Genomic DNA, 25788 nt, shown 5'->3' with positions numbered 1-25788 from the left:
CTGGACGTGTTGCTTTCCTAATACAAGGTTAGCAAGTGGGTAACACAAAACCACAAGTGTTGAGCTAAAATTTTCAAATCTGAAACCCACACAACCCACAAAAATATTTTGCAAACACCGGTGAAGGGTTATTCCGAAAAACTTGTCTAGGGTAAAAGCTAGATTGAATTTTCAAAAGATCAAATGTTTTCATAAAGATTCAAATTCCTTAAAGGATCTAAATTTTTATAGTCATGTGGGACTGTAAACCACATTGTTACTATCATTGTTTATACCGCCATCTCAAAATCACTGATGTACAAAGTGTGAAGAATAAAGAAGTGATTCGTGTGATGTATTATATTATTTCAAGTTATGTATTGCTTGAGGACAAGCAACGTTCAAGTGTGGGGATATTTGATAGTGCTCCAAATGAACATATATTTAGTAGCAATATCCTCCCAATATGTAAATTATTTAGTTGTAATTGTCCTATTTTAAGTTGTAATCGTTTATATTAAATAAGTGCGAAGACAAAAGGCGAAAACGACGATTTGAAGACGCAAATGACCAAAAAAAGCTCAAATGTACAAGATACAATCCAAGTGGTTCAATTTATTGATGAGAAACGTCTAAAAATCACAAGAGTACAAGTTGCAGAACGCAAAGTACACGATATTAAATTATACGAAAAGGCGTTCGAAAATCCGGAACCGGGACATGAGTCAACTCTCAACGCGCGACGCAACGGTGCAAAAATTACAAGTCAACTATGCACATAAATAAAATAAAATATATAAATAATTCTTAAAAATTATATATATATTATATTATTATTTAATAACGTCGGCAGACTAAGATCCAAAATGATGTGAGCTGGAAAATCAAACTCCACGACTCGCGGAGTTTGAAGGCCAAAAACTCCACGACTCGCGGAGCAGTGAAATTCAGAAATGCCTATAAAAGGCCACGAATTCTGCGAGTTTAAATAACTTAATAATAATAATACTCCGTAAGATAATAAATATATATATATATATATATATATATATATATATATATATATATATATATATATATATATATATATATATATATATATATATATATATATATATATAGTATAGATTAGTGTTATATTAGATTAGTTCGGGTTCTGTAAAGGTTATTTTACGGGTTTTTGAAGTCGAAATTCTGTCCGTGTAACACTACGCGATAAATACTCAATGTAAGTTATGTTCTCCTTTTTAAATTAATGTCTCGTACTTAAGTTATTATTATGCTTATTTAATACCGAAGTAATCATGATGTTGGGCTAAAAATATTAAAATTGGGTAATTGAGCTTTGTACCATAATTGTGGTTTGGATAAAAGAACGACACATGTGGAAATTAGACTATGGGCTATTAATGGGTTTTATATTAACTAAACAATACCTTGTTAATTTAATATACAAACTTATAATTTGACGTATTTATATATAACCACATACGCTTGACTGGGTACGGTGGGCGGGATATCTATAAATACCAATAATTATTCATTTTACCGGACACGAAACTGGATTAATAGTTAATAGACTTGTTGAAACAGGGGTGAATTACATTCAAGGGTAATTGGTGTAATTGTTAACAAAGTAGTAAAACCTTGGTTTACACGCAGTCGATAACCTGGTGTATTCATTAAACAAAGTATTAAAACCTTTTATACAATTCGAATCCCCAATTAGTTGGAATATTTGACTTCGGGAATAAGAATAATTTGACGAAGGCTTTCGCTCTTTATATTTATGACTGATGGACTATTATGGACAAATTCGTATGGACATATTAAATAATCCAGGACAAAGGACAATTAACCCATGGGCATAAAACTAAAATCAACACGTCAAACATCATGATTATGGAAGTTTAAATAAGCATAATTCCTTTATTTTCATATTTAATTGCACTTCTAATTATTGCACTTTTATTTATTGTTATTGTATTTAATTGCACTTTTAATTATCGTACTTTTTAATTATCGCACTTTTATTTATCGCAATTTCATTATCGTTATTTACTTTACGCTTTAAATTAAGTCTTTTATTTATTTAATATTTTACATTAGATTTTAACTGCAACTAAAGTTTTTAAAATAGACAAACCGGTCATTAAACGGTAAACCCCTTTTTATATATTATTAATATATATAATATATTTTGTACAAATATAATTGTTTAAAAATATTGTGTAAAATAAGTCGTCTCCCTGTGGAACGAACCGGACTTACTAAAAACTATACTACTCTACGATTAGGTACACTGCCTATAGTGTTGTAGCAAGGTTTAGGTATATCCAATCTGTAAATAAATAAATATCTTGTGTAAAATTGTATCGTATTTAATAGTTTTTCCTTGTAAAATTTAATAGTATTTTATACCCCTTAGCTTTAACATCAACCGTTATTGATACAACCTATATGTTTTGGTCAAGACTAGCTTTGTCTTTGCACGCGTTTACTTGTTGAAGTACTTTATTACTCTTGCACTAAAGGTGAGATCATAGTCCCATTTTTTTACTCTTTTGAACTTACTTTTGGGATGAGAAAACATAAACGTTACCTTTTAACTAAGTGAACACAAGTACAAGAAAACAAACATTCTACATACGAGTTTAGAACAAAATCCTCAATTCGATTATCATTAGTTACACTTGCAGGGTGTAAGTGTAGGCGTGAACTTATGTTGTATGGCCATATGGGTTTGACAAACCCTCATTCGGACTGTTCGCTACCGTTATTCGGATGAAATATATTTTTGGGAAACAGTGTATGTTCTAACACTATTGTGATGGGGTACTATGGAAGGAAACCTTGAGCCTTGATAATTGGGTGCTCGTGAATATTAACTTTTAGAATGTATTACTATTTATCAATGTTGCAAATCTTGTGGTTCGACTTACTTTTACTCACTTACTTATTTAAACCTATGATTTCACCAACGTTTTCGTTGACAGATTTCTATGTTTTTCTCAGGTCTTTGAACGATATGTGAAACATGCTTCCCCTCATTATTTGATACTTGAATTGGATGTCGAGTATATGTGCATACATGGAGCGTCTTTTGACTTTATTTAAAACTGTGTCGCATAGGTTTCCTTTGTACTTATAACTTTGTAACGTAACTTTTGGATGAACAATTCTTGTAAACTGTGAAACAAATCTTTACTTTTGAAAGGAATACGACATATCTTTGGTCAAATGTCATTTTAAAGACTTACGACCACGCAATGGGACCTAAGTAGTCGGCGCCGTCAATGACGATTTGGTCGGGTCGCTACAATTAAGATTATTATACAAAGGGTACTTATTATATAGACGTTAAAGTTTAGTTACCAGGGTGCTCAATCTTGTAGAATATTTTGATAAACGTTTCGGGATGAAACAACTGAAATCTTGTGATCCACCTTTATGTACAGATTATGCGAAACACTAAAATTATGAACTCACCAACCTTTGTGTTAACACTTGTTAGCATGTTTATTCTCAGGTTCCCTAGAAGTCTTCCGCTGTTTGCTTATATGTTAGACAAGCTATGTGCATGGAGTCATACATGGCATATTTTTCAAGGAAACGTTGCATTCACCAAATCATCACCATGTATCTTATTTTGACTGCATTGTCAACGGAAGTACTATTGTAAACTATTATTTACGGTGATTGTCTATATGTAGAAATCATCAGATGTCGAAAACCTTTGATTTAAATATTCATTTATGGTGTACCTTTTCAAAAGAATGCAATGTTTACAAAACGTATCATATAGAGGTCAAATACCTCGCAACGAAATCAATGAATGACGTATTGTCCATATGGATTTGGAGCGATCGTCACAGTTGGTATCAGAGCGTTGGTCCTAGCGAACCAGGTCTTGCATGAGTGTGTCTAACTGATAGTTGTTAAGATGCATTAGTAAGTCTGGATTTCGACCGTGTCTGCATGTTAAAAGTTTTGCTTTCATTTCTTGTCGGAAATTACATGCTTATCATTCTTAAGTCTAGACACATTTTCCTCCATTTATTGCATAAATAGTGTATAGTCAAAAATTCATATCTTAGCGTATCTGTTACTGTAAACTTTTCCTGACATCTTCCGAAAATTTCTCCGTGATTTATGGAATTTGGTATTATATATACATATGTAAATTATGTATTGAAGAATACCAAACTAAATTCTATAATCTAATTCATATCAAAAATCATCTCCCTAATTATACAAGATGGATCCCGTATCTATTTCAAATTTCTAAAACTCCGACAGCTATTCCGATATGGATATTCACCTGAATTCCGAAGACAGTGTAACCGGAATGGATCAACCAATTAGCCATAATTTATTCTGGATGAATTGGGGATGGGTTCGTAGTCTTCTTAATTATTGGAGATAAGAAGAAGGTGATCCATTCCATCCACCACATTGCTCTCTTGGCGAAGAACCTGAAGCACTTACCGGCGAACCTGTTCGTAATACCATTTTCTCTCTCATCTCCAGAATATCTCGTCATGATCATATACTCTCTCAAATTCTGGATCTTATTCATCCGCTCGTCCGAACTGCCAATCATCCCAGTGTAGTAGGAGAAGTCAACGAGCTTCGCGCTCGGGTAGTAGATTTGGAGAATACGGTGCAAAGGTTACAAGCACCAGCAGCATCACCGGCATCAACAGTACCACCAACAACAACACCAACAGTACCATTACCACCACCAACAACATCCGCACCGCAAGCCTCAACATCACAATATGTACCTTGAACATCAACGTCATACGCATCGTAATTACCAAGAAATACCAGCAACAATAACCGATGAAGTATTTACTCATTTCCCCTGAAGAAATTTTATGTATATTTAATATATATGAATTTTGAAATCAAAATAAATCTTTTCGTGCTAAGCTATTACGTGTGAATCTTAACTGGTAGGTACTACTCGGTTAGTTCATATTACTAATATGCAATGATGTACATTCTTCGTTAACAACTTAACCTTCGTTAACTACAATCTCTGTTTCAACTCAATGAATTACATTTCATAATAAACCAAGTGTATTATTCAATTACATAATTGATTTTACATTTTCATTCTCGATGTACTCGAAACTTTCTAGAAAACATCATTTGCACTTTGCGAAGTTTACAAGAATTCCACAAGCATCAACACCAAGGAATATCAATAAGAATAAATAATGAAGTATTGATTTCATTAGTGAAATATTCCACGAAAATTATATGATCTTTAAATGTTTTAGAGAATATTCATTTCTAAGTCAAGCCTAAAATCAAATGGGTTTAATATGATATTAACTCATTAAATCTGTATTGCGTCTAAATAAAATATACATACATATATTTTCATAAAGACTGTAATGAAAATTCTTTTGTACAAAATATTAATTATGAAATTTTTAACGGGTAGGTAATACTCGAGAAATATATAAGTTCACAATTAATACATTGTACATTCTTCAACTTTGATTCACAAATCTATTAATCATGCTCACAACGATATACAATCATTTTCATACAAATTCAATTACATATTCTGATATTGACGGATCAGAATCCAAGTCATAACTCTGAACCGGTGACATCATTCTTAGATCTCTACATCTTTCAAAGCTATACTTTAACTTTAAATCTGTGCAAGATCCATTAGCATTGTTTTTACCGAAAATAACCTTGCAATTCCTTTTCAAAAGTATCCAGTATTATCAACCGTTCAACCAGTCAACGACGACCTTTCAGACTTGTAACTTTGGCATATACGTTTTTGTTACTGGGGAACCTTTTATGTTCCACCACATTAGCAGTAAATTTACCAACAACTTCATTGATCCTTGACCTTTCAAAAAATCCTTATACTCATTGAAACCCTATCATGTACCCATCCACATCTTGTAACGGTAATTGCCATACCAACAACCGGGAATTAGCAATCAGTATTTTGAATCTCGCAGCATTTTCTACGACAACAGTTATATATAGATAACATTTATCTTCTAGACTTACATACTTCGAATTTGAAGTTTCTGAAAAACATCCCAAACTATGAACTAGTTCTCTGAAATTGGAACAATGCTGATGAAGCAGCAAAAATGGTAAACGACCTTAACAGTCAAAAGTTTGATGATAAAGAATAGTATGGTGGTAAAGCTGAGGAAAAAAAAGAGAAGGTTTGGAACTGAAAAACGGATTGAGCAGACCATGAAGGAGGCTGTGGACAAATCACAAAGACGAAATCTACCTTCAAAGAATACAAATGATTCAGTGTCTACTGAAACCATTAGTAAGAACCTTACTTCTTATTCTAAACCTTCACAGACAGTTTTCCGCATCATCCTCTGATATTAGAAATTCTAAGATATCATCGTATCTTCCATTATAAATATCCTCCATATTTCTGAAGATATTTTCATAACTATTCTTATCTGAAATCATTTATCTCTTCACGCTATCGGTGTTACATCATAAAAGAAACTATTTTAGTTTCTAATTTCTGAAAATTTCAAAAAATGGATGTTTTTGAAGTAGTGTTGGGAATTGAAGCATGAGTTAGTATAATATAATGACACTTGATCAACGTGATTATATTACAGTAAGTCATGCTGAGTTTCTAATGGAACGTGATAAAAGTTCACAGATCATACCCTCATCATGAACCATGTTACATAACCCTTTCATTCTATTTAACCTCTAAACTATCAAGAAAATATTTTCTTAATGATTCGGTCTTTTTTTTCGAGGTATTCTGGTAATTTGACAAGTCAGATTGTGCTATTACCGTTTCTTTATTAGAACATTAATTATGTTCATTCCGTAATTCATACCTACGAATTCTGGACCATTATTCGCTTGATTTAAAGTTGGGAAGATAAAACAAAAGCATGAAGCTTCAAAATATCAATGGGAGTATATATAAATCACAGTAAATTGGAGAAAGTATTAACTGTGGATGTCAATGGAAAGACAGAAGCAGAGACATCGAAATATAAGGGAAGATATAAAACCCAACAACCACCCAGAAATTAAAACCATGTATATCAATGCGTATAGCAATATAAAGACACGGGAGAATGAAAAATACTATAACCCCAAGGTAATAGTAGATGAAAATAATTTCCTCTGGTGATAGATGAAAAAGAAGAATGAAGGATACGATAGCCAAGAAAATATCAAGAATCAGAACTGGATTAAGCATTTCACAATCTTTTGGAAGTATGAAATAAGGAAGAAGAGGTAGGAGTGGTGAAAATAATGAAACAGAAGTGGTTAATTTATAGCAAAATATCAGACATAACAATCGTGGCAGATTACTCATTTAAAGGAAATCTTAATTTCCTTAAATTTCGAAGAATCAAATCTTATTTATATTATGAAGATTTTCTATTCCTTAAATTCCGGAAATCAATCGTAACTACGTCAAAAGTTAAGACGAATATCTATTCTTTCATTTCTCTCTTTTACGATAACTTCTCTCATACGCTTCGAGAAATCAGATTGTTTTATCCATATTATTCAACGATGATAAAATTCTATTTATCAACTCATATTCGTCATGAAAACATTTTTATTGTTAGCCATGACGACCTCACTCAAATTTTGGGCCAAAATTTCTTTAACGGGTAGATACTGTGATGACCCGGAAATTTCTGACCAAATTTAAACTTTATCTTTAAATGATTTAATGTTTTCGACACGATAAGCAAAGTCTGTTAAACTGAATCTCAAAATTTTGAACTATTCAAATATCTTTCGGTTGTTCTCGACGATTCGCGAACAATTATATGTAAATAGATACATATACTATAACTTGAAAACGTAACAAAGTGTTAAGTAAACGATATTGTGCATTAAACTTATTGGTTTGATTATCTGATTGATATATTTTACTACGAAGTTAAAATGTTATGTTAAACGATTGAATTAAAAGATATTTACTGAGTCCTTTAAGGATTATGATATTATTACGAGTCTCTGTTGTGAGGTCCACATTGATTTAAGAAATTATTCCTTTTTAACGATATTCAAAATATATGGTAAAGTGTTTGTTTAAATAACGCAATTTAGGCACATACAATAATTAGAAATATTAACTGTTAGAATTAAAGCTATGAATAACTTACGATGTGTAATTTAAAACGTGTTTATTAATATTAAAAATATATATTAAAATGATTAAATATAATATTTAACTAGATATAAAATGTTTTAGATTTGGATATACTTGATTAAATAACGAGACATTGATTTATAAAAGTAAATGACCAAAACACTCAAATGTATAAATTATATTTCGAGTGATATAGTTTAGGGATAATTTAAGGCTATATTTTGACAAAGGTACGTATCCCAAAACGTAAAATGCAAGTTTTCTCAGTATACGAAAGGACTTTCGAAAAACCGGAACCGGGACAGAAGTCGAGTGACAACGTACGACTTATCGGGACGAAAATTACAAGTCAACTATGCACATGAATTTAATATAATATATAATTAATTATATAAATTATTTATTATATTTATATTATAATATTATGTCGACAAGCTAGTGTACAAAAGAGATGTGAGTTGTCCAGGCAGGCCATGCGATCGCATGGCATTTGCACTAGAAGCCCATGCGATCGCATGGGCATCAGATTCAGAAAACATTATAAAAGCTCGCGAGTTCAGTTGTTTGTCACACACACATATTTATTTATATTATTTCCTCCGTATATAAATTATTATTATTATTATTATTATTATTATTATTATTATTATTATTATTATTATTATTATTATTATTATTATTATTATTATTATTATTATTATTATTAAGATTAAAATTTTTATTAATCTTATTAATTATTAGTATTATTAATTATTAATTAGTAATATACATAAAATATTACGACGAGGTTATGAGCGTGTCACTTTCAAAAATGGGTTTTTGAGCGGGATAAAGTTAAGGAAATTATGGGTTATAGCTATGGAGGTTATGGGTAATGTTCATGGGTATTATTTACAAGTCAAACCTAGTGTTTATCATATTCATTGCGTCTAAGTACTTTCCTGCAATATGAAATCACAATATTGATACTTAAGCATTCATATGTTATCTTTTATATATTAATTGTGTATCCATGTCTAGTGGTCGAGTATATATGTTTATGCATGCTTGTATACTAAATTTCTTCATTAAACAGTTTATAATGAATCACTAATTAAATATATATATTAGTGGTAAAAGGTATCTGATATACATGTTTTTGGAAAGCTGGAGAAAAATCAATAACTTTTCATTTAGATATCGAATAGTTTCGATGAACGGATTAAAAGATATGATCAACTGAATTATAATGAACGTTAATTGAAATTGCTTTTGAATCTGCAATTAAGATTTAAACAACTTGTTTACGAGATTGATAAAGTGGATTTTTGAATATTATCAACCAAGTAAATGAATCCTTATATAAGGTACGTCTCGTTTTGTTGAACTATTGTCAAAATTGACTTTTTGAAACGACTTTGGATAACTTTTGTAGGTTGATCTCGAGCATTAGGATTGTGATACACTATGACCTGACCTAGCTTGATAGACATTTATTGACCAACATATGTTCTCTAGGTTGAGATCTACGGTTATTTGGTAATCCGAGTTTCGGTCACATTTTGGTGAACGACTTTATATGCTGCTAAGGTGAGTTTCATTTGCTCCCTTTTTAATTGCTTTTGCAATCTATATTTTTGGGCTGAGAATACATGCAATTTATTTTAAACCCAATGGATACAAGTACATACTAAATTCTACACTGAGCTTGAACCGAAAATCCCTTAGATTTGGTAACTAGTAACTACCGGTTATAAGAACTGGTGGGCGCGAGTAGTAGTATATGGATCCATAGGGCTTGACATCCCCGTCCGAGCTAGAGCACTAGCCTTTTAACGGACGTATGCTATTTGAGAAGCGTATACGTTGGTTTGCGTGTATTATTAAGATTATTATACAAAGGGTACTTATTATATAGACGTTAAAGTTTAGTTACCAGGGTGCTCAATATTGTAGAATATTTTGATAAACGTTTCGGGATGAAATAACTGAAATCTTGTGATCCACCTTTATGTACAGATTATGCGAAACACTAAAATTATGAACTCACCAACCTTTGTGTTGACACTTGTTAGCATGTTTATTCTCAGGTTCCCTAGAAGTCTTCCGCTGTTTGCTTATATGTTAGACAAGCTATGTGCATGGAGTCATACATGACATATTTTTCAAGGAAACGTTGCATTCACCAAATCATCACCATGTATCTTATTTTGACTGCATTGTCAACGGAAGTACTATTGTAAACTATTATTTACGGTGATTGTCTATATGTAGAAATCATCAGATGTCAAAAACCTTTGATTTAAATATTCATTTATGGTGTACCTTTTCAAAAGAATGCAATGTTTACAAAACGTATCATATAGAGGTCAAATACCTCGCAACGAAATCAATAAATGACGTATTGTCCATATGGATTTGGAGCGATCATCACAGATTGAAAAAAATAGTAATATAGTAACAGCATTTAAAGTCCATGAAGTTCAAGTGTTTGAATGCTACCGACAGTTTTAACTTATTTAGAGATAGAGTATTGTGGTTCATTGCTAAACAGTTATTATCTAAGTCTTCTTAAAAATTCCAAATTTTTATATTAAATATATTTAATTATTTCAATCATTAACTGTTTGAAACCTGATAAAAAAGGTTCGTTAATTATTTGTCCTCTGTTCCAATTAATATGTACAGAGTATTATAATTTAAACTAAAAAGATAAAAATATGTTTATCAAACCTATAATCTTCATAATCGATTTACAGTTCAACTTTTATTTTAAATCTTCATAAATATGTATTAGATCTATATGAACACCAACGACATGTCAACCGAGTATTACAATTAATTAATAAATATATTCAATAAACTTTTATTTCTATATATTGGTTCATTTTAATAATAAATTTTATTATATCTTATATTATTTTATTTTACAAAATTAATTCTAATAACTAAATAATTTAATATTTCAAATTAATATATATATTTATATTTTTAAATGTATATGTATCTATCTATAAATAGTTGTTCGTGAATCGTCGAGAACAGTCGAAGTGTAAATGAATTCATGAAACAGTTCAAAATTTTTGAGACTCAACCTAACAGACTTTACTTATTGTGTCAAAAATATAATATCGAATCGAGAGTTTGATTTAAAATTAGTCGAAATTTTCCGGATCGTGACAATATTCAGAAATTTAATAATTCGATTAGTATATGAAAATAACTGAGAGACTGACACGTGGCAAGAATAAAGGAGGAATTGATACGTGGCACAATTTAATCACGAGTTGACTCGTATGAGGTATAATATATATATATATATATATATATATATATATATATATATATATATATATATATATATATATATATATATATATATATATATATATATAATATATAATAAAACAACGTTACTTAATATCATTAAAGGAAACTGTAGTGATCCGAAGTTTTCCATGTTTATATATATTAAATGAAATTGATATTTACATGATTAAGTGTTTCCAACATGTTAAGCAATCAAACTTGTTAAGACTTGATTAATTGAAATAGGTTTTATATAGACAATTGACCACCCAAGTTGACTGGCGATTCAAGAACGTTAAAACTTGTAAAAACTATATGATGACATATATATATATATGGATATATATAGTTATCATGATATTATGATAAGTATGTACCTCATTAAGTATTTTAACAATGAGTTATATACATAAAAATGAGACTATTGAATTAAGAAACTTGAAAACGGTATATATAACGATTATCGTTATAACAACGTCTTACTAATTACATATGAATCATTTTAAGATATTGATACACTATATATAAACATGATAAATGATAAGTAAACATATCATTAAGTATAATAACAATGAACTACTTATGTAAAAACAAGACTACTAATTTAAGGATTTCGAAACGAGACATCTATGTAACGATTATCGTTGTAATGACATTTAACTGTATATATATATATATCATATTAAGATATATTAATACATCATTATATCATGATAATGTAATAATTTAACATCTCATTAGATATAATAAACAATGTGTTAACAACATTTAACAAGATCGTTAACTTAAAGGTTTCAAAACAACATTTACATGTAACGACTAACGATGACTTAACGACTCAGTTAAAATGTATATACATGTAGTGTTTTAATATGTATTCTGTAGCGACCCGACCAAATCATGTTTGACGACGCCGTCTACTTAGGTCCCGTTACGTGGTCATAAGTCTTTAAAACAACGTTTGACCAAAAGATATGTCGCATTCATTTTAAATGTAAAGATTGTTCAAAGTTTACGAGAATAGTTCCACCACAAGTTACGATACAAAGTTTTAAGTACAAATGAAACTTATGCGACACAATTTAAAAGTAGCCAAAAGACGCTCCATGTATACATATATACTCGACATCCAATGCAAGTATCAAAATAATGAGCGGAAGCATGTATCATGTATCGTTCAAGGACCTGAGAAAAACATAGAAATCTGTCAACGAAAACGTTGGTGAAATCATAGGTTTAAGTAAGTAAGTACAAGTGAACCACAAGATTTGCATCAATGAAATAATAGTAATACATTCCAAAAGTTTGTTTCACGAGCACCCAATTATCAATGCTTAACATTCCTTCCATAGAACCCCATCACTTAGTGCTAGAACATACACTGTTTCTCGAAAATATATTTCATTCGTAAACGGTAGCGAACCGTTTGAATGAGGGTTTGTCAAACCCATATGGATCCATACAACATAAGTTCTCGCTTACACCCGGCAAGTGTAACTAATGATAATCGAATTGAGGATTTTGTTCTAAACTCGTATGTAGAATGTGTTTTCCTGTACTTGTGTTCACTTAGTAAAGAAATGTTTATGTTTTCTCATCCCAAATGTAAGTTCAAAAAGAGTAAAAGTGGGACTATGATCTCACCTTGAGTGCACGAGTAGTAAAGTACTTCAACAAGTAAACGTGTGCAAAGAACAATGCTAGTCTTGACCTAAACAATAGGTTGTATCATTAACGGTAAACACGATAGGTCAAAGATGTTCAATTAGTCCTATAGCTCGTTAAGACTTGATCATAATAGCATGTGAATCAAATTGTCATGTTTCATGCAAGGTACAAGTATAAAAACATGTTAGAACGATTGCACAAATATTTGGTTAAGTTTGATTAAAAGTCAACTTGGTCGGGTCAAAGTCAACGAAAAAGTCAACATGTTCGGGTCGGGTCCCGAACTATTTTTCTGAGGTTTTTAATCATATATGAGCATGTTAGAACAAGTTTCATGTGAATCGGAGGTCCGTAGTATGCCAAACATTTTTCGTATTTTGGACATGGAGGTCAGAACCTGACCACAGCTTATGTCGCGCCGCGACATGAGCTGGCCGCGCCGCGGCATTGGCCGTGCGCTGGTACCTGGTCAGTCTCAATTGTTCAAGTCCCAAATCAAAACTCTTTCAAGCATAAATTACAAACCGCTAACTCTTAGAACTCGCACCTTATATCGTTGGAAAGGTAATTTGACAAAGAACGCAACTAAATATATTTCACCAACCAAAAACATTATTTGTAACAATCGGCTTTCCAAAATAAATGATCGATTAATGCACACATTTAATACTCGAATTTGATAAGTGCACATTTATGATTCGGGCATTTAATGCATACATATAACATGCCGTTTTGTAGGTAATCGAGCATACAATACAACTAACTACTTACTAACTACAATTCATGTCATTCAATGCATCAAATATTCATTTCAAGCTTATCAAACCCTAATCCGAATTCACCAAAATCACTAATCAAGTTTATGGAGTTTTCTCAAGCAACCTACACATCAAATTGAAGCTAGTGATACTAGGAACACAATTAGAACATGAACTTTTAACATCTAACAACATATGATCATCCAAAATTCAAGAACAACACACCAAAATTCAAGTTAATGCTAGTTACACTAAAACAACGAGATCGAGCATATAAATTACACACACGACATCACAATGAGCCATAGACACTAACTAACACCATTTCAAGTCAAAAACACGAATTTAGAGAAATCTAGAGTTTTAGAAATGTTACCCAAACGAGATGAAGTTGGTACCAAAATGAAGAGGATGAAGAGAGGATCACGCATATGTAATTTATTTTGTTGTAAGCCTCCTAGATCGGATTTAGATGATGATTGAATGAATTTGGTAATGGTGTGTGTGTTCTTGCTAGAGAGAAAGAGAGAGAGATGGAGATGATAATGAATGAGTGAAAGGGGTTTGACCCTTTGACCTAGTCAAGGGTTTGATCCCTTGTCAAGTTTAGTCCCTCAACTTTCGTTCGGGTGCGTGAATTACCTAAACGAGATAATTTAAAACGCGTATCAACGGGAGATGTTATAAACATATAACGGACTTTATATTAGTATAACGGAAAAGTAAATGGAAAAAGGCGGGATGTTACATTACCTACTCCTTAAAAGAAATTTCGTCCCGAAATTTAAGTAGGCGTAGTAGTCGTTGTTTCTTCCTCGAGATCTTGCGTTTCCGAATTCACGAATAGATGAGGATACTTCCTTTGCATTTGATCTTGTCTTTCCCAAGTAAACTCGGGTCCCCTTTTGGCGTTTCAACGGACTTTAACAATCGGGATTCGGCTTTGTTTCAATGTCTTGACGGAGGTGTCCACAATTTCAACCGGTTCCTCCACAAAATGAAGTTTGTCATCAATAGTAAGTTCCTCGAGAGGAATGACGATATCGGGTTCGGCAAGACACTTTTTCAAGTTAGATACATGGAAGGTAGGATGAACGGAACTCAGTTGAGGCGGAAGATCTAAACAATAAGCAACGGTTCCAATACGCTCCAAGATTTCGAAAGGACCAAAATACCGCGGATTTAGCTTCCCGCGTTTCCCAAAACGGATTACACCCTTCCAAGGTGCGACTTTTAACATTACTCAGTCACCGACTTGAAATTCAAGATCGTTGCGTCGTTTGTCGGTATAGCTCTTTTGACGACTTCGGGCCGTCCTAAGCCTATCTCGGATTTGAACGATTTTCTCGGTGGTTTCGTGAATGAGTTCGGGTCCGGTGATTTGCACGTCGCCTACCTCGGCCCAACAAAGAGGTGAACGACATTTGCGGCCATATAGCGCTTCAAAAGGTGCGGCTTTAATACTCGCCTGATAACTATTGTTATAAGAGAACTCGGCGAGAGGTAAGTGCTTGTCCCAAGCTTTTCCGAAATCAACCACGCAAGCTCGTAACATGTCTTCCAAGGTTTGGATTGTACGTTCGCTTTGTCCATCGGTTTGAGGATGATATGCGGTGCTCATGTCTAAACGCGTTCCCAACGCTTCTTGCAATGTACGCCAACATCTAGAAACGAAACGGCCATCTCGGTCGGAGATAATCGATAAAGGTACACCGTGTCAGGCTACGATCTCCTTAATGTAAAGTTGTGCAAGTTTCTCCATTTTGTCCGTTTCTTTCATGGCAAGGAAGTGTGCGGATTTGGTGAGACGGTCAACAATAACCCAAATGGCATCATAACCGCCCGTCGTTTTTGGTAGTTTGGTGATAAAATCCATCGTTATTCTTTCCCACTTCCATTGCGGGATCTCGGGTTGTTGAAGTAGTCCGGACGGTCTTTGGTGTTCGGCTTTGACTTTGGAACATGTCAAACACTTGGAAACATAAGTAGCTACATCCCTTTTGATGTTCGGCCACCAATATAGTTGTTTAAGGTCGTGGTACATCTTATTTGCACCGGGGTGAATCGAGTATCGTGACTTATGGGCTTCGTCTAAAATAAGGCTTCGTAGGTCCCCATAACTAGGCACCCAAATCCTTCCGGCGTAATATCGGAGTCCAGTCTCCCTAATTTCGAATCGAGAGACGAGAATGTTCAAGAGCTCGTGTGAAAGGTTTTCATCCTTGAGAGCCTCATCTTGGACTACCCGAATTTGGCTATTAAGGTTGCTGTGAATGGTGATGTTTAAAGCTCGGACACGAAGAGGCACCGCTCTTTCTTTTCGACTTAAGGCATCGGCTACTACGTTTGCCTTCCCGGGATGGTAACGAAGCTCGCAATCGTAATCGTTCAAAGTTTCAATCCACCGTCGTTGTCTCATGTTTAGTTGCTTTTGATCGAAAATGTGTTGGAGACTTTTGTGGTCGGTAAAGATAGTACTCTTGGTTCCATAAAGATAGTGTCTCCACATTTTAAGTTCAAAGACAACGGCTCCGAGTTCGAGATCATGCGTCGTGTAGTTTCGTTCATGAATTTTGAGTTGTCGGGAGGCATAAGCAATGACTTTCTTTCGTTGCATCAATACACACCCAAAACCATGTTTCGAGGCATCGCAATATACAACAAAATCATCATTGCCTTCGGGAAGTGACAAGATAGGAGTGGTGGTTAGCTTTGTCTTCAAGATTTGGAACGCGGATTCTTGCTCGGTCGCCCAAATGAATTTCTTTCCCTTGTGAGTTAATGCGGTTAGAGGACGTGCAACTAAAGAGAAGTTTTCGATGAATCTACGATAGTACCCGGCGAGACCCAAGAATTGACGAATGTGAGTAGGAGTAGTAGGAGTCTCCCATTTACTAATGGCTTCGATCTTCGTGGGATCGACTTTAATACCTTGATCACTTACAACATGACCAAGAAATTGAACTTCCTTCAACCAAAATTCACACTTGGAGAATTTGGCATAAAGTCGTTCTTGTCTCAAGAGTTCAAGCACAAGTCGGAGATGTTGTTCATGCTCTTCTTCATTTTTAGAATAGATCAATATATCATCGATGAACACAATAACGAATTTATCGAGATACGGTTTGCACACGCGGTTCATAAGATCCATGAACACCGCCGGTGCGTTAGTGAGATCAAATGGCATGACGAGGAATTCATAACTACCATAACGAGTCCGGAAAGCGGTTTTGGAGACATCTTCCCCCTTAACCCTTAATTGATGATAACCCGAGCGGAGATCGATTTTCGAATATACACAAGACCCTTGTAGTTGATCAAAGAGGTCATCGATGCGAGGAAGAGGATATCGGTTCTTAACCGTCAATTTATTTAGTTCACGATAATCAATGCACATTCGTAGGGATCCGTCTTTCTTTTTAACAAACAAAATCGGAGCGCCCCAAGGTGAATGGCTAGGTTGGATAAAACCACGGTCAAGTAGTTCTTGGATTTGACTTTGCAATTCTTGCATTTCAGATGGAGCAAGTCTATACGGTGCACGTGCTACGGGTGCGGCTCCCGGAATAAGATCGATTTAAAATTCTACCGGTCGATGAGGTGGAAGACCCGGCAATTCGTCGGGAAATACATCGGAAAAGTCACTAACAATTGGTACATCATCGATATGCTTCTCATCGGACTCGACTTTCTTAACGTGGGCAAGGATCGCAAAACAACCCTTACGGAGTAGTTTTCTAACTTTAAGGCACGAAACGAGGTTGAGTCTGGTGCATCTCTTATCGCCATAAACAATCAAAGGTTCACCATTCTCGATAGGAATTTGGATTGCGTTAAGATCACAAAGGATGTGAGATTTCGTTTTGACTAACCAACTCATACCGATTATTACATCAAAGCTTCCTAGTTCTATGGGTATCAAGTCAATTTCAAATTCTTTACCCAAAATGTTTATCGTACACCCCCGGTAATATGTTTCGGCACTTAATAGTTTCCCGTTAGCCACTTCAATGGTATAAGTGGTATCTAATGGAAGAGGTGGAGTGCTAAAAGAATGAGTCAAAGTCTTGGATACAAAGCATTTATCGGCACCCGAATCGAATAAGCAAGAGACATAAGAATTGTTGAGAAGAAACGTACCCGTGACTAGTTCAGTGTCATCCCGGGCTTCCTCGGTGTTGATGTTGAAAGCTCGGCCGCGCGTGTTGGGGTTATCTTTCTTCTTTGGGCATGCATTTCTATAATGACCCGTTTGGCCACATTCGTAACAAGTGCCCGTCTTTGGTGCATTGGGCCACTTTCGAGCGACGGGAGTGGCAATTTTACAATCGTTGGCCTTATGACCAACTCCTTGGCACCGGTGGCAAATTAACTTACTACATTCGCCAAAGTGATGTTTGTTGCATTTGTTGCAAAGAGGTAGGTTCCCGGCATAACCTTTCTTGCCGTCGGAGGTGTAAGGCTTCTTAGCAAAGTTGTTGTTACTTGATTGGGAGGGTTCCCACTTTCTTTTGTTGCCGCCCGGTTTATCCTCGGCCTTAGGTGCCGGAACTACGATTTCGTCAACCGTTTCTATCAATTTGCGGGCCATGTTCAAAGCTTCTTGATGATTAGTGGGTTTGGATGACATTACTCCGTGTTTGATACTCTTTGGAAGACCATCCATGTAAAGTTCAACCCTTAAAGCTTCGGGGTTCACAAGATTTGGGCACATCAAGGCTAGTTCGGAAAATCGTTGATTATAAGCCTTGAGATCATTTCCGATCGCCTTTAAAGTTCTTAGCTCTTGTTCGAGCCTTCGGGTTTCTTCACGAGGGAAATATTCGACAATCATCTTTTCCCTCAAGTCGGCCCAAGAGAGGGCGTGAGCTTCATCGGTACCCACCGATTGTACATAAGTATTCCACCATGTAAGAGCGACACCGGCGAAAGTGTGAGTGGAGTATTTGACCTTGTCTTGGTCCCGACAACCGCTTATGCTAAAGACGGCTTCCGTTTGTTCAAACCATCGGGTGAGCACGACCGGTCCCCCGGTTCCATCGAAAGTGTGAGGTTTGCACCCCATGAAAGCTTTATAGGAGCATCCCTCGTTTGAGTTACCGGCTCCATTGTTGTTGTTGTTGTGGTTGTTGTTATTATTGTTGTTGTTGTTGGATGAGTGACCGGCCATGGCCGCATCTACGGTGGTAGCTATCATCCGTTCGAGAGCTTGTTCGGGAGTTTCATTGCGGCGTACACGACGAGGAGCCATTGTTCCTTCAAGACACAAGAATATCATTGATTAGTTTTCTCAATAATACTAACCGTGATATAGAATAAAGATAAAGAGAAGTTTTTCCTCGAATCGCCTTAAATTCTTTATGTCATAATGTCGGAACGTTCATATGAGTCACCGTAATATAATCCCGGAAATTATATTACCCTGATTCATATGTGCATTCGACATCATTTCATATAGTCAAGGTGGCGTGTCAATCAAATTAAACAACGTGAGATTAAGATGAACTAAGAGTAGATATGAGTAGAAGCGTTCGAGTATAAATGCACAAGTAGTCAAGTAATTCCTACTTCAAGTCTATATGCCGGTTGTAGTCTAGACTCACCAATGTACCCTATGACTCGGGGTCGACACCAATGAACTCTAAATCCCTACAACCAACGCTCTGATACCATCTGTAGCGACCCTGCAAGTAGCTACAGATGGGGTAGAAACCCACCCAGTGCCTTTCCAGCTAACCGCTTGGTGACCACTGAGTGTACCTCAGACACTGATTTTACGGCCCGCATTTCTGCCAAACTGCCAACCCTCAAATTCCAAGGGATCGCAAGGGGTAAGAGCCAATGCTTCATCACAGGTAACACTGTGAGAACCTCCTCTACGATTAACCCGCCAAAAAGCATAGTCCGTATGGGTGCCCGGCCTAACAGCCGGCGCGCGTGACTACCTTTACGGCTAAGGTTAAACCAGCTCTGATACCATCTGTAGCGACCCGACCAAATCATGTTTGACGGCGCCGTCTACTTAGGTCCCGTTACGTGGTCATAAGTCTTTAAAACAACGTTTGACCAAAAGATATGTCGCATTCATTTCAAATGTAAAGATTGTTCAAAGTTTACGAGAATAGTTCCACCACAAGTTACGATACAAAGTTTTAAGTACAAATGAAACTTATGCGACACAATTTAAAAGTAGCCAAAAGACGCTCCATGTATGCATATATACTCGACATCCAATGCAAGTATCAAAATAATGAGCGAAAGCATGTATCATGTATCGTTCAAGGACCTGAGAAAAACATAGAAATCTGTCAACGAAAACGTTGGTGAAATCATAGGTTTAAGTAAGTAAGTACAAGTGAACCACAAGATTTGCATCAATGAAATAATAGTAATACATTCCAAAAGTTTGTTTCACGAGCACCCAATTATCAATGCTTAACATTCCTTCCATAGAACCCCATCACTTAGTGCTAGAACATACACTGTTTCTCGAAAATATATTTCATTCGTAAACGGTAGCGAACCGTTTGAATGAGGGTTTGTCAAACCCATATGGATCCATACAACATAAGTTCTCGCTTACACCCGGCAAGTGTAACTAATGATAATCGAATTGAGGATTTTGTTCTAAACTCGTATGTAGAATGTTTGTTTTCCTGTACTTGTGTTCACTTAGTAAAGAAATGTTTATGTTTTCTCATCCCAAATGTAAGTTCAAAAAGAGTAAAAGTGGGACTATGATCTCACCTTGAGTGCACGAGTAGTAAAGTACTTCAACAAGTAAACGTGTGCAAAGAACAATGCTAGTCTTGACCTAAACAATAGGTTGTATCATTAACGGTAAACACGATAGGTCAAAGATGTTCAATTAGTCCTATGGCTCGTTAAGACTCGATCATAATAGCATGTGAATCAAATTGTCATGTTTCATGCAAGGTACAAGTATAAAAACATGTTAGAACGATTGCACAAATATTTGGTTAAGTTTGATTAAAAGTCAACTTGGTCGGGTCAAAGTCAACGAAAAAGTCAACATGTTCGGGTCGGGTCCCGAACTATTTTTCTGAGGTTTTTAATCATATATGAGCATGTTAGAACAAGTTTCATGTGAATCGGAGGTCCGTAGTATGCCAAACATTTTTCGTATTTTGGACATGGAGGTCAGAACCTGACCACGGCTTATGTCGCGCCGCGACATGAGCTGGCCGCGCCGCGGCATTGGCCGTGCGCTGGTACCTGGTCAGTCTCAATTGTTCAAGTCCCAAATCAAAACTCTTTCAAGCATAAATTACAAACCGCTAACTCTTAGAACTCGCACCTTATATCGTTGGAAAGGTAATTTGACAAAGAACGCAACTAAATATATTTCACCAACCAAAAACATTATTTGTAACAATCGGCTTTCCAAAATAAATGATCGATTAATGCACACATTTAATACTCGAATTTGATAAGTGCACATTTATGATTCGGGCATTTAATGCATACATATAACATGCCGTTTTGTAGGTAATCGAGCATACAATACAACTAACTACTTACTAACTACAATTCATGTCATTCAATGCATCAAATATTCATTTCAAGCTTATCAAACCCTAACCCGAATTCACCAAAATCACTAATCAAGTTTATGGAGTTTTCTCAAGCAACCTACACATCAAATTGAAGCTAGTGATACTAGGAACACAATTAGAACATGAACTTTTAACATCTAACAACATATGATCATCCAAAATTCAAGAACAACACACCAAAATTCAAGTTCATGCTAGTTACACTAAAACAACGAGATCGAGCATATAAATTACACACACGACATCACAATGAGCCATAGACACTAACTAACACCATTTCAAGTCAAAAACACGAATTTAGAGAAATCTAGAGTTTTAGAAATGTTACCCAAACGAGATGAAGTTGGTACCAAAATGAAGAGGATGAAGAGAGGATCACGAATATGTAATTTATTTTGTTGTAAGCCTCCTAGATCGGATTTAGATGATGATTGAATGAATTTGGTAATGGTGTGTGTGTTCTTGCTAGAGAGAAAGAGAGAGAGATGGAGATGATAATGAATGAGTGAAAGGGGTTTGACCCTTTGACCTAGTCAAGGGTTTGATCCCTTGTCAAGTTTAGTCCCTCAACTTTCGTTCGGGTGCGTGAATTACCTAAACAAGATAATTTAAAATGCGTATCAACGGGAGATGTTATAAACATATAACGGACTTTATATTAGTATAACGGAAAAGTAAATGGAAAAAGGCGGGATGTTACATATTCATACACTTTTGAAAGACTTCAAGACACTTATCCAAGTACTTCTACTTAACAAAAATGCTTAAGATTACATCCTCATTCATTTTCATCAACAATTCTACTCGTATGCACTCGTATTTGTACTTGTACAATACACAGTTTCTAAATGTATTTACTATTGGTATATACACTTCAACGATCAGCTCTTAACAGCCCATATGAGTTACCTAACCATGTGGGAACCATCATTTAACATCTAGCATGACTTATGAGCACGGAAACAAAAACAAGAACTCCTTTTAACCCCACTCACCTTCACCACTCACCACCTACTCCATTTCACTTCCAATTTTCTTCCCAATTCTCTCTCAAAGCACACACACTCTTCTATGAACGTCTAAGTTACTATTTTTCCAGCAAAAATCATCAAATAGAACCTTTGGTTATTACCTATAATCATCATAAAAACAATTACTCAAGAACACATCAAGAACACTTCCAAGTTTACAAGTTTACTTCCAAGTTTCCTAATCCATTACAAGCAATCATCTAAGATCAAGAAACCTTTGTTATTTACGGTAGATTATTTTCTAAATCAAGGTAATATTCATATTCAAGCTTTGATTCAATTTATATAACTATAACTATCTTAATTCGAGTAATAAACTTACTTGAACTTGTTTTTGTGTCATGATTCTATTTCAAGAAATTCCAAGCCATCAAAGATCCTTTGAAGCTCAAGTTATTTTCTCATCATTTCCAGTAGATTTACCTACTAAACTTGAGGTAGTAATGATGTTCATAACATTTTTCGATTCATATATTTATAACTATCTTATTCGAAGATTTGAACAAGCAATCACTAGAACATAGTTTTGTTAATTCTAAACTTGTTCGCAAACAAAAGTTAATCCTTCTAACTTGACTTTTAAAATCAACTAAACACATGTTCTATATCTATATGATATGCTAACTTAATGATTTAAAACCTGAAAATACAAAAAACACCATAAAACTGGATATACGCTGTCGTAGTAACACCAAAAATCATGGTTAAACTCAAAGTGGAAGTATGTTTTCCAAAATGGTCATCTAGACGTCGTTCTTTCGACTGAAATGACTACCTTTACAAAAACGACTTGTAACTTGTATTTCTGACTATAAACTTATACTTTTTCTGTTTAGATTCATAAACTTTAGTTCAATATGAAACCATAGCAACTTGAATCACTCAAAACGGATTTAAAACGAAGAAGTTATGGGTAAAACAAAATTGGATATTTTTACTAGTTTTAGCTACGTGAAAATTGGTAACAAATTTATATTAATCATATCCTAGCTAACTTATATTGTATCATACATGTATTCTAATATATTATGTAATCTTGGGATACCATAGACACGTATGCAAATGTTTTGACATATCATATCGACCCATGTATATATATTATTTGGAACAACCATAGACACTCTATATGCAGTAATGATTGAGTTAGCTATACAGGGTTGAGGTTGATTCTAAAAATATATATACTTTGAGTTGTGATCTAGCCTGAGACGTGTATACACTGGGTCGTGGATTGATTCAAGGTAATATATATCAATTTATTTTTCTGTACATCTAACTGTGGACAACTAGTTGTAGGTTACTAACGAGGACAGCTGACTTAATAAACTTAAAACATTAAAATGTATTAAAAATGTTGTAAATATATTTTGAGCATACTTTGATATATATGTACATATTTGTTATAGGTTCGTGAACCGACCAGTGGCCAAGCCTTACTTCCTGACGAAGTAAAAATCTGTGAAAGTGAGTTATAGTCCCATTTTTAAAATCTATTATTTTTAGGATGAGAATACATGCAGTTTTATAAATGTTTTACAAAATAGACACAAGTGATCAAAATTACATTCTATGTTGAATTATCGAACCGAATATGCCCCTTTTTAGCTTGGTAGCCTAAGAATTGGTGTTTATTATAATTGCCACCAATTGACGCGAATCCTAAAGATAGATCTATTTGGCCCAACAAGCCTCATCCGAGTTACGGATGCTTTAGTACTTCGATTTATCATGTCCGATGAGAGTCCCGCAATGATGGGGATATTCTATATGCATCCTGTTAAGGTCGGTTACCAGGTCTTCAAACATATGAATGATTTTTATGCATATTGCATGTTATTTATGAGAAATGGAAATATGAAATCTTGTGGTCTATTATTACGATTTGATAAATATATAGGTTAAACCTATAACGCACCAACATTTTTGTTGACGTTTAAAGCATGTTTATTCTCAGGTGATTATTAAGAGCTTCCGCTGTTGCATGCTAATTTATGGACAAGAGTTGGAGTCAGCATGCTTGTATAATATTGTTTAAAAACTGCATTCGAAGACTTAAATTGATGTGTAATATTATTGTAAACTATTATGTAATAATCGTGTGAAAACGCTATATTTTAGATTATCATTATTTGATAATCGTCATATTATTTTTAAAATTTTATCGATAAAATAAAGGTTATGGTTTGTTTTAAAATCGAATGCAGTCTTTGAAAAACGTCTCATATAGAGGTCAAAACCTCGCAACGAAATCAATTAATATGGAACGTTTATAAATCGATATGAACGAGACATTTCAGTTGGTATCCGAGCGTTGGTCTTAGAGAACCAGAATTTTTGCATTAGTGTGTCATACCGAGTTTGTTAGGATGCATTAGTGAGTCTGGACTTCGACCGTGTTTTTCTTCAAAAACGATTGCTTAACAATTTTTGTTGGAAACTATATATTATTAACATGTAAATATTATGTGATAAATTAATCTCTTAACATGTTTGATGTTGTGTGATAGATGTCTACCTCTAGTACAAATTCCATCGACTCACCTAATAATAATGAAGAGTCGAATATATTTTGGGAAGATTCACAAATTCCCGAAGAGGAACCGGAAGAGGAGGAACCGGAAGAAGTGAAACCGGAAGAGGAGGAACCGGAAGAAGAAGAAGAGGTTCCGGAGGAATAAATATTGATACCTACAGTAAATCGATTAAATAAAAGAAAATCCTCAACCAACGGACCAAAGTTAAAAATGGTCAATGGTGTTTCCGCCAAGGAAGCAAAATATTGGGAAGATTAACAATTTTCCGATGAATCGGATCCCGATGAGGATTCCGATTATGTTATAGAAATTACCTCAACCCAATTTAATAAAGCAAAAGAAAATAATAGGGGAAAATGTATAAAAATAGAGAAACCTGATTCCAACCCAGATGAACTTTATATGTATCGGCAACATCCGTATTTCCTAAAATGTAACAATAACCCGAAAACCTCTAAACCACCAGGTTTTTCTAAACCATTGTGGAAAACGACGGCTCGTATTAGAGGAACACCATATATCCCTAGAAAATTAGGAAAACGAACCAAGTCCGAAGAAGAAGAAACCAGTGATTCAGATTAGAGGGTTGTAATCATGTTGTGTATTATATGTATTGTAGTGTGCTTGTACTTTTATGTTCTATGTAAAAATTGCTTGTATTGTTTGTTAATTATCTTTTACGAATCTAATCTTTGTCTATTTTACATTATAAAAATAAAATGGACGTTAAGGGTAGACAACCGAATATTTTAGAAGACCTACCAGAGGATATGATTGAGGAAATTTTGTCTAGAGTCGGTCAGA

The sequence above is a fragment of the Rutidosis leptorrhynchoides genome, chromosome 1 (assembly GCF_046630445.1).
Source record: "Rutidosis leptorrhynchoides isolate AG116_Rl617_1_P2 chromosome 1, CSIRO_AGI_Rlap_v1, whole genome shotgun sequence".
NCBI classification, from domain to species: Eukaryota; Viridiplantae; Streptophyta; class Magnoliopsida; order Asterales; family Asteraceae; genus Rutidosis; species Rutidosis leptorrhynchoides.
Note: the sequence above shows the minus strand (reverse complement) of the source record.